The 10,944-nt window shown below is 39.2% G+C and overlaps 1 protein-coding gene across 4 annotated transcripts in view; it reads right to left on the reverse strand.

Annotated features, from left to right (window-relative positions):
• The window catches only part of CENPP (centromere protein P), a 152,935-nt gene that overhangs the window by 29,385 nt on the left and 112,606 nt on the right, over positions 1-10,944 (reverse strand). The gene's annotated exons all lie outside the window — the stretch shown is intronic.

Raw genomic sequence — 10,944 nt, forward strand, 5'->3', positions numbered from 1 at the left:
AACGACATTCCCGTGCCAAAGTGGTTGATTTTTAGCCAGATTGTCATTTTCCAAAAGAAAGAACTGTTGGTTTTGAAACAAAAGGCCCCACGCTGTGGAAGTATTTAGACACAGGATAGTACAAGACCTAACCTAGGTTTGGAGACTCAATAGAGAGGAGGTGTTGACACCACAGTAATTAGTGATTAAGAGGAAACACACACACACCCTTCTCCGTCTCACCCCTTCCCTTCTCAGCTGCAAGCTTCTCGTTATCTGCCATCATGAAAAGAAAATTTCATGTTTCAGAAATCACTCAACTCAGTCGTTTGATGAGCCCTCCAGTTAACAAAGGAAATGGAATGCGAAGGATTTACTGCAAAGAATAGAGAGAAATTACAATAAAAAGATAATCTGCAAAGTCTTTCTGAACTGTGGGGAAAAGCCAAACACTGCTAATGTTCTCCTTCAACAAGACACATTTATATATACCACACAAGCAGGGTCATCCAGAATAACGTATTGTGTTGAAATTGATGATTTTGTTTTGTTTTGTTTTTAGCATTTCCCTCTTCGAGATGACACAGGGGAAATTGTGCGGGAGGTTCAGGAAATCTGCAACATTTTGCGCAAGTTTGGCCACAAATGCTAGACAGATGATAAAGCAAACATAAATAATCAATTAATGAGGTGTTTTCAACTTGTATTCAATCCTGAATTTTGAGCACTGTAGAATTATAGATCTCTCTGGAAATGTCATAATCATAAAAATACCAATGTGGTATTAAAAATTAAACTTAGATATATTTGCACACACACACACTCGTACATATATATCCCTGCCATTTTTCCCCTTTAAATTCTCCCTGGTAGCACACTGCAGAACTGCTGTACAAGTCATTTTTGCCATTGTCCACTAATTTGCCCAAACAAACCATTTGGTGCCACTGTTTGTAATGGGGAAAACATGAACCAACAGGCAAGGATAACTAATTTTTAGATTTAAAAGGAAACCACAAGCAAACTTTGTTATTTTCCTCAAAGTGTCATCTTGTACCAGCTGCCAACAAATCCCTCTTTTTGACTAAAAAGCTTCAAAATATTTGTGTCCTCAGTTTACATCTCCTTCCTGAGACAGTCTCTCAGTGGAGAGGCATCTTGTTAGTAATTTCTACTTAACATTAAAACCAACAAATGTGAAAACATCTCAGGCAACAAACAAAAGTCATATAGGAAGCAAGCCACAGCAACCCAGCAGTGTCTACCAGATGAAATCTCAAACCAACTTTTTTATCTGTAAGATCAAGTATTAATTTTCTTATTTCGCTTCTGAGACAATTTAAGATGTCAACAGTATACAAAACAAGTTTATAAAAAAAAGTGGCATTCACTTTTAGAGAAGTACATAGTGTTCTACAGGGACACTTTTTTTTTTTGCCCTTTTGCCTACAAATGGAAAGTGCAACCAGGCACAACCAAGTAAATGGAAAGCAAATCACTGCTTTGAAAAGGGCAATCAAATAGGGAAAGACCATTAGAATAATTATACGTTCTTATTTTTAATGAATTCTAAACAACCTGTTTTCAGTATTTACACACAGATAAAATTTGGGAACTTGTAAAAATTAAGATCCAAAACTATGGACTTAAAGAAAGGCAAACATACTAGTCTAAATAGTCTTCAGTTTATACAAAGTTTGAGTACAGCAGAAATGAGATAATATTATGTGAACTATGGCAAGGACAAAAAAAATATTAAATTACTCCACCTTTTGTATTTATGCTGCAAAATATGATTATCTTAGAAAAAAGTTAGAAACCTCAAAATTATATTGATACTCAATACTGGCACATGAGAAAAACCAAACCCCAAACCAAGCTCATTGTGCTATTTTAGACCCACAGAGGACATGCTCAGTTGCTAAACTGAATATTCTGGAAAACTGCAAGTCAGCAAATAGCTGAAACATAACTGCCCAATATACAAAGAAGTGTCAACCTTTGAACCTGGAAAAAAAAAAAAGTGTTATCCTCTGAAAGGAAAGACAGAAGTATAGTGAAAAATCCTACACATTTACTTACAACTGCCAGGGTTTTAAAGTCATATTTGTTCAAGTTAGGTAGACAACTTGCATTGTAACACCACAGAGGACAGGCTCGAGACATTGAAATAATCAAAGTTCTACTGAATTTCTTCACTGATGCACATCCTTAGAGGCAGTACGTGAAATGCACCAGCCTCCAGTTTCAGTTGGCTGCTAAAGGAAGAGTTTACAAGTTATTTCTATCTGTCTGTTCGTTGGCATTTTAGGTATAAAGTGAGAATAACATATCTCAAACTGAAAATGATGGTGTATCAAATGCAAACACAACCAAGAGGCATTGAGTTGTGGCAATACTGTGACTTCAGAAAGTTAATACTAATGAATATTAATATTGTATATGTTCTGTTCACTCCAGTGATGAACTGGAATTGGGATGCAGTTACAGTTGAAAAGCAAGCTTTTTAATGTAAATAGATCCTAGCTACGTGCATCTCATATTGCAAATTTAGACTTATTCCCACCTAAAGAAGTACTCAATGCTTCTTGCAATGTATTGTTGATATTTTTAAATATGTGAGAAAAATCTGTTTTTAATTTCTCTAAGGTTTCCCAGCAACATTTTTTCCTTCTCCTATGTTTTTTCCTTAAGGATATTGGTGACCGCTGATTACAAAAAGGAATGCAGTAACTGCTATAGGTTTTAGAAATGCAGTGTACTGCCAATCCCAAATTCCCCATCTCATGTTTTGTGCTGACTTCAACAGTTATAACCTTTTTTTTTTCCCATTGCTATTTTTTTCCAACTACAAACTTGTGTGTTCTATTTAAAAAAAATGCATCAGTAATTTCAAAGTTTAAGATTCCATTTTTGTCTCTGATCAAAACCAGCCATCAGCTGCAAAGATTCACCATGACAACTAGGAGTAAAGCAATTTAAAAAATTAATCACACTCTTATTTCATTGACAGGTTAAAAAAATGCTGCTGTAATTTTCAGTACTGTCTCTTTTCTTTCAAATTCCCAAACAAAACAGAAATAGCTTTAAATTCTTGAATGAGGATGTGTTTTTTGACTCACAGAAATAATATTTTCATTAATGTTTTAGGAATAACTTAAATAACAGATCCAACTTCAACACAGCCCTTCTCTAAATAATGCAGTAGAACAGGAGGCATAAGGAAATGCGTATTAACGATAATGTGAGAGAAAGCTATTAAAAATAAGGATGACTGTGGAAAATTCAAGCTACAGAACGTACTCTTTTCTTGGTACCAGGTGAGACATAGTAAGAGGTGATAGTGTACAGGGGTGTTTTTTCATGCATGTGGCTGCTGCTCACCTGTGACATCACTAGGAAGATAAGATGAAGGATTCCAGGATGCTAGAGATAACAAAAGAGTATTGTACGTGCAGGTGGACCCCCCTAACCTCTTGTGCCACTAATCAGACTGCAACATGAAAAGGCAGAATATTGCAGAATTAAAAAGGGGAAGGGGTAGTATCAAGTCTGCAAAAACTGGGTCAATAGGGAAGCTATAAACCCTGGCAGGCTATATATCTTCAAGTGGATGAGAAAAGAACTTGAGAGATGAAAAGGGGAGGAAAAATAATAAAGGAATTTAAGGCAAAGCACGTAACATGATCAGGGCTGTTCAGGGGCACCCTAGGGCACATCCCTGCACTTGATCATAAAGCTTAGAGAAGAAGAGTAAATCAGTTTGTGTTATGATCATACTTGTGTCTGACTGCCTCTTGTGGTCAGAATGCCTTGGGGTGCTTTCTCTGGCACTGATGAAGAACTATCAGAATGGGTGGACTGGGTACCCTGAAATCCTAACACTGCAAAGGTGGAGGACCTAGAGATGGAAGGTGGCATGAGTACCATTCTAGATTCAAGTGCCTAACAGTGCCACAATAATGTTTTCAGTTTTGTTTTCTAATCTTTTCCTATACAGTTACTAACATTGTATATGCTGCTTTGGCTGGTACTGGGCGTTGAGCTGACATTTTCAGTTGCAGGCCCTGTTTCAAGACCAGTGTGGAAGACAATAATACCAAGGGCTTTGGTATTATTTTGGTATACACATTTGGTATGTCTGCTTTGGAGGTGCTTTACCTACGGCTTAGCTGGTGACAGTAAGCGGATTTCCTGAGATTCAGGGGGCCAGTGCCACTTGCCGTGTCAAGATACCTTGGAGGGCATGACCTACAAGATAAAACCTCACTGCGTCTACGGCAGGTATCCATGATGACTGGCACCTTCATTATGATTTGAAGAAAAGTGCTCAGGGGTTTAAGATTGGCCACACTCAAAGGGTTGTGGTCAATGGCTCAATGTCCCAAGTGGAGACCGGTGACGAGTGGTGTTCCTCAGGGGTCAGTACTGGGACCGTTGCTATTTAACATCTTTGTCGGCAACACGGACAGTGGGATTGAGTGCACCCTCAGCAAGTGTGCCGATGACACCAAGCTGTGTGGTGCGGTCGACACGCTGGAGGGAAGGGATGCCATCCAGAGGGACCCGGCCAGGCTGGAGAGGTGGGCCCGTGCGAACCTCATGAAGTTCAGCCGGGCTGAGTGCAAGGTCCTGCACCTGGGTCACGGCGATCCCAGGCACAGATCCAGGTTGGGTGGAGAATGGCTTGAGAGCAGCCCTGAGGAGAAGGACTTGGGGGTGCTGTTGGACGAGAAGCTCAACATGAGCCGGCAATGCGCACTTGCAGCCCAAGAAGCCAACTGCATCCTGGGCTGCATGAAAAGCAGCGTGGCCAGCAGGTGGAGGGAGGTGATGCAGCCCCTCTACTCCGCTCTGGTGAGACCCCCCCTGGAGCACTGCGTGCCCCTCTGGAGTCCTCAGCACAAGAAGGACATGGACCTGTTGGAACGGGTCCAGCGGAGGGCCACAAAGATGATCAGAGGGCTGGAGCACCTCTGCTATGAGGACAGACTGAGAGAGTTGGGGGTGTTCAGCCTGGAGAAGAGAAGGCTCCGTGGAGACCTTTGGCAGCCTTCCAGTACCTGAAGGGGGCCTACAGGAAAGCTGGGGAGGGACTCTGGATCAGGGGGTGTAATGACAGGACGAGGGGTAAGGGTTTCAAACTGAAAGAGGGCAGATTCAGGTTGGATATTAGGAAGAAATTCTCTCCTGTGAGGGTGGTGAGGGGGTGGAACAGGTTGCCCAGGGAGGTTGTGGATGCCCCATCCCTGGAGGTGTTCAAGGCCGGGCTGGATGAGGCTTTGAGCAGCCTGGTCTAGTGGGAGGTGTCCCTGCCCAGGGCGGGAGGCTTGGAACTAGATGGTCTTTAAGGTCCCCTCTAACCTAAACCATTCTATGATATGACTAATAGGTAACTAAAGGATGCCTTCAGTAAAGGTCCTCCAATCCGGAAGACAAGAAGAAACTGTGTCTGCAAAAAGAAACACAAATCAGCAAAGTGTCCTAACAAAATAAGGAGATTAAGAGGAACTGAAATGGTGACAGACATGTTACCTATAGGATGACATACTAAGCATGGAAGTGTGTAGATACTGTAAGAAAAAACTACACTTTCATCCCGTAACGGATATCCCTAGTTATGCAGAAGGGGTGGACTTTCCAACATTTGTATATGGTATTTCTTACAATCAATTTATAATTGCAGAGAGCAGAACATTCCACAGCTTGATGCAAGGAACATCATGTTGCTCCTTTAATACTGTTCAACAAGACAGCATTAACATGTAGCGTAAGATATACATAAATCATTACCTAAACATAGACATATATAAAATACTCTCCAATAAATCTGAAATACCTTTAAAATAAGAAATAAATGGAGACTCATATTACAAATAATAGTCTTTTTAAATTTTGGGGAGAAGATTTCCAGATAACTCCTTTTGGGTGAGAGAAGATGGCTGGGGGGGGATGGAGGAGGGAAGAATTAATGTCAAGAAAATGAAAAACCTGTAAACATACTCCATACACACAAGTTCCACAAAAGCTAAAGTGCTCATCATCTGGAATACCACAGGCCTATCTTTCTGTTTGGTTTTTTTTTTTGTTGTTTTTTTTTTTTAATTTTTTTTATTCTGTACAAATTACAGAAACAGTCTTTTACAACTTGCTTCAAAAGTAAGAAAACTCTGATGCTGTCCACTTACACAATTTCATCTTTTTTGTCAGTATTTTCTGTTTTACTCCAAATCGTAGAGAGCAAAAAAGACCTGCAAAAACTGTACTGTGTGGCTGCCGTATATGTTGTCTGAACCATCATAACTTGGCAACACATCACTAACTAGGAGTCAACCCTGCAAATAACCCTGACTCTAAGTTCTACTTTGAGAGATATCAAAGCCAAAAGCACTCAAAGAGCCATCAAAGTCGGCATGAAAACACACTGTTTTTTCTCTAATCTTGTTTAGAATACATGGAATAAGACAATCAAAAATTACATACATGAGGAAAGTATACCCATTTGAAGCAGTACCGATTCACTGATTTTTTATTTTTTTTTTTAAAAGACTATTTTAATGTCATCTTCAATCACATTTTATAACCAAGCATACTATATACGCTTCTGAACCACTTCTAAACTCCTTTGGGTTTGTTAGCTGTTAACAGAAATAAAAGACTGGTTCTGCCTGGAGAAAAGATGGCTTAGGGAAATTCTAAGAGTAGCCTTGCAATATCAAGAAGAATCCAAAGCACAGCTCTTCATGGAGCTGCATCCTCTGAAGGATGAGAGATAAAGAAAAAAAATTCCTCAATGGCAGTCAGGCATTGGAACTGGCAGCCAGGAGAAGTTGGGTAACTCTGTCCTTGATGCCTTTCAAAACCAACTGAACAAAAACCTGTTCTGAATTCAATCTTGCCCCTGGTTTCTGCAGCTGGTTGGACTAGATGACCTACATGACCTCCTGAGTATCCTCATACAGGAAGCTAACAAGGTAATTTAAGCAATACTGTAAGTTATCAGCACCTGTCTAAAAGAAATGCATTCTTTCCTCTACGAAAAGCTAGGTTACACCTGGCATTACATTGGCTCCATGAAGGCTATTCCTGTTCTCTTCATGCATTTTGTTTGGCCACTAAGCAGATAAAAGATTACATTTTTTAAAGGTATGATACAGAGACCATGAAATCTCAGTTCTACAAGCTGTGATCATAAAAAGTTACTTCAACTCTTTCCATACTCATATATCATCTCTCGGATACCCACTCTTAAACTGACCAATTGCAGATGCTTGTCTTCTTAACTTTGCTTAAGGATTTTTATTTTATTTTATTTTTTCAAGATGTCCTCCTTATATTCTTTCAGCCTACTGGCTTGCTGTGATGACTAAGGTATTACACTTCAGGCATTTTCAAGACGATTAAGAACCAGACGTTGTTCCTCCTGTTCCAGCACGCTCCATGTATTTAAGTGGCCTTTGAGACCAAATTTAAAAATCTGTAAGCCATTTTCAGCACCACAGATTCTATTATACTAACTTATACATTAATTTTACCCCCACTCTGAGATTTATAACAGAGCCACAGTAGCGAACATAAGTTTTTCCTCCCACCATTCATCCCTGCAGGAAGAAGCAAAATTGATAAAAAGAAAAATAACAATAGTACTATTGTACACTGACTAATACTTCTTGCTGGGAAAGGAAGAGAAGCTACTGATGCCCTCAGGAAATTCAGAAAAAGTTAGAATATGATGTTGTGGAGAAGCAATGTAGAAAGCTATGCTTAGAGAATGAAAAAAACTGGCAAAAAAGATTCCTTTTGTCACTCATGGTTTGGAAGCAATTCCATAAGATCACAAAATATTATTCTCTAGTTCATAAATATTCTTGAATTCCCTTTTGGTACAGGAGTCACGAGTAGACAAGTTTTGTCTGTTATTACTGTCTGAAGAAATGGCTGCAGACATACAGATGCAGAGGAGAGCAATACATTATTGATGTTACATGTAGTTCCAAACCTAAATCTCTATAGGAATCTGTTGAAAATATATATATACATCATCTAAAGTTTGTGCTTCAATTCATCCTGTGCCAAGAACAATGATATTTAAAGAATACGGCTTTTTGGTACAAAAGGCTACAGTTACGCTACCCACTGAGGTGAACACGTTCTGTTGGGATAGCAGAAGAAAGTATTCTACTGTTGCTCCGTTTTGCCATATCTCAGCTGCTTCACAGTATGGCGATAAGGTATATTCCTATGATATGGCTAGCTTCCAAAGCACACTTGCTCTTATAAACTTCCCTTTTTTCTTAAAGACACTAATTCTTTATTTCGTTTCTACTTAATGTGGCAACAGAATAGAAAACTCAAGCAGAAATAGCAAACCAATTACAGTGACTAGAAATACCTAACATTTCAAACAATACTTTGTACCAGCATAGGGATCCAGGAGTGTTGCTGCTTTAACTCATGGGACCCTTTATGTTCACAGAAGTGAGATTTAGGTCAGTGTTTGAAAAGAAGGTCTTCTGAGGAAGAAACGGAAAACAAATTTATTTCAACTGTATCGAATTGCTTAAAAGCCTGTTTCCACTATTGGTTGTCATCTAATAGGTACAGTAGAGATGTTACAAAAATCTGTTGTAACCACTATAAACAAGCCTGATGCCAACCTAAATCCTAGCCCTTCTTTTTCGCTAAAGATTTCCTTGAATAATTTCCACTGGATAATTTCAGCAGGGTAAGAGGGAAAGCCTTGTCCCTCTACAAATAACAAGCTATAAGGAAAAGAGATCAGCCTAGATTTTATGAAGAGTCTATGCCAGAGGCTCCAGGCTTCCACATTCATGTCACACATCCTATGGCTCTTGCTCAACACTAAGCAACAATGCTCCTGGTGGCAGTTTGCCATAAGATATAAAATAATAAAAAGTCATTTTGATTATTAGTCACGGCTGTTTACTCTTTGTCTCTTCCCTCCCCAAAGGAGACCAGTCCACATTAAGGCATCTTAATAGACAATAACTCATTCAAATGACCAGCCATGCATATGGGACAGACGGGCAGAACAGTACTTACAGACGAAGCAGGTATTGGCAACTTGCTCTGCTCTCAGAGTGAATTAGTCACACAAACACAGTAAATATTAGATCCCTGAGGATACTGCAATGTTTTTCACTCAAACAGCAATTACCTGAACTGCATTTCCTAGTCTGAGCTTTGAGCCAAATAATACAGTATTTTTTTCTTTAGTATTATGACAGGCAAGTTTGCATAGATGATCTTAATGGAAATAACAATGTTGAACCAGTATTTAATTATTAATCTTACATACATTTAAATCCTATTGGAAAGCAGCAGATGATGTCCATTCTCAGATACTACTTCTACAAATTAAAAAACACCAAACCCCCTAGATATCAGATAACCATGGGACACTCTATAACAACTCCTACAATTTTCAAGCATTACTGTTCATTGTAGAAAAGTGTAATGTCATTTTCATTAAAAGGGAGCTTGTAGCTTTGCAGATCCCTCAGACTGTCTTTTTTTCTTCCTTAACAGAAGTTGAGAAAAAGATAATCAAGGGCCTCACAGGCATTCTGTTTCATACAAATGGCAGGTACTACTAAGATCACAAAGCCACACTCCTATGCCAGGTAACTAGAGGGATGAAGGAGAAGAACAAACTAGATTATTTATTTGTTTAGTAAAACAGGCCTTTGTTTGGATATTTTAATTTCAGTGTGCGTAACAGAAATGCCAGATGGCACCAGATACATAAGGGTGAAACTCCATTTTGGCATGTGTATTAAAGGAGAACAGTGATTTAGAGGGGGCCACAGGAAAGCTAAACATGGATAATACCAGAACTATAATGTCTCCAGGACTTTTATTCACGTATTAGAAGCAGTAACTTTACCAAAGGAAGTGTTTGCTACTCAGCAATTACCTTCTGTGTGAAACCCAGACTATGGAATACACATGTAACAGCTGAACAGATCATCTCAGATCCTTCAAATTAGCAAGGCTTTGCGCTTCACTGCTCACGCTACGGTATCCGTTTTAGAGAAGTCTATATAACTGATTCAGTAACACCGTCAGAGATCCTTCCGTCTGCTTAGAGGATACAGGATTTTCACTGTATGATCTAGCAGAGGAGACAAGATGCGGTGTCCCACTCAGTCCTAGAAAGCTGCTGGAAGATGTTGACCTTTCAAAAAATACAGAGATGACATAAGCTTAAAAAGTCCAGCTTTGAGGATTTACTAGAATTCGGCAATCGGAGATGCCACATCCTAAGCAGATGCACTAAAGCAGAGCTTCACATGAGCAAAGGCTGGTCAGATCCACCTTATTGGCCTACTAGTGGGTAGTCTTGTGTCCCAGCTAGGCAGCCTTTCTGGAGACGTGTGTCGAACACTGTCAGAAGATGATCCTGAGACAGCTACCAGAAGCACGAGAAGCCACATTTAAATATAAATAACAAAGTGAATACTTTCACTTTTGTGTCTAATAAATACACCATCATTTAAATACATAGTCTTTTACCTGACATTTATAACCATGACAAGATGATGTAATTTGCTATTTTTTTCCCACTTGTGCTAGAAGAACTGCTGTCCTATTGTTCAACTCGTCTTTTACGAGTCGATGCTTTTAGCACAGGTATGGAATCGTGCCATCTCATTCCAGATGCTAGCTCCAATTTGTTAAGTATAACTGTCTCCATTCTTTTCAAACAGCTCCAGATAAACTACAAAAGTTTAATATTTCTTCTTTGGACTTTGCAAAGCACAGTAGAAACTGAATAACTATTTTAAGAGACAATGTGCTTTCCCAGTATCTTTCCACCACATACCGTCTAACAATTATGGTTAACTCCATGGTTATACCATTCCATGACTATCTGTCTACACATTTCTCAGAGTATGAATTCAAGAAAACACAAATTTTTAATGTAAGAAGAACTCTGAGCAC

Source organism: Rissa tridactyla, chromosome 10, assembly GCF_028500815.1.
Source record: "Rissa tridactyla isolate bRisTri1 chromosome 10, bRisTri1.patW.cur.20221130, whole genome shotgun sequence".
NCBI classification, from domain to species: Eukaryota; Metazoa; Chordata; class Aves; order Charadriiformes; family Laridae; genus Rissa; species Rissa tridactyla.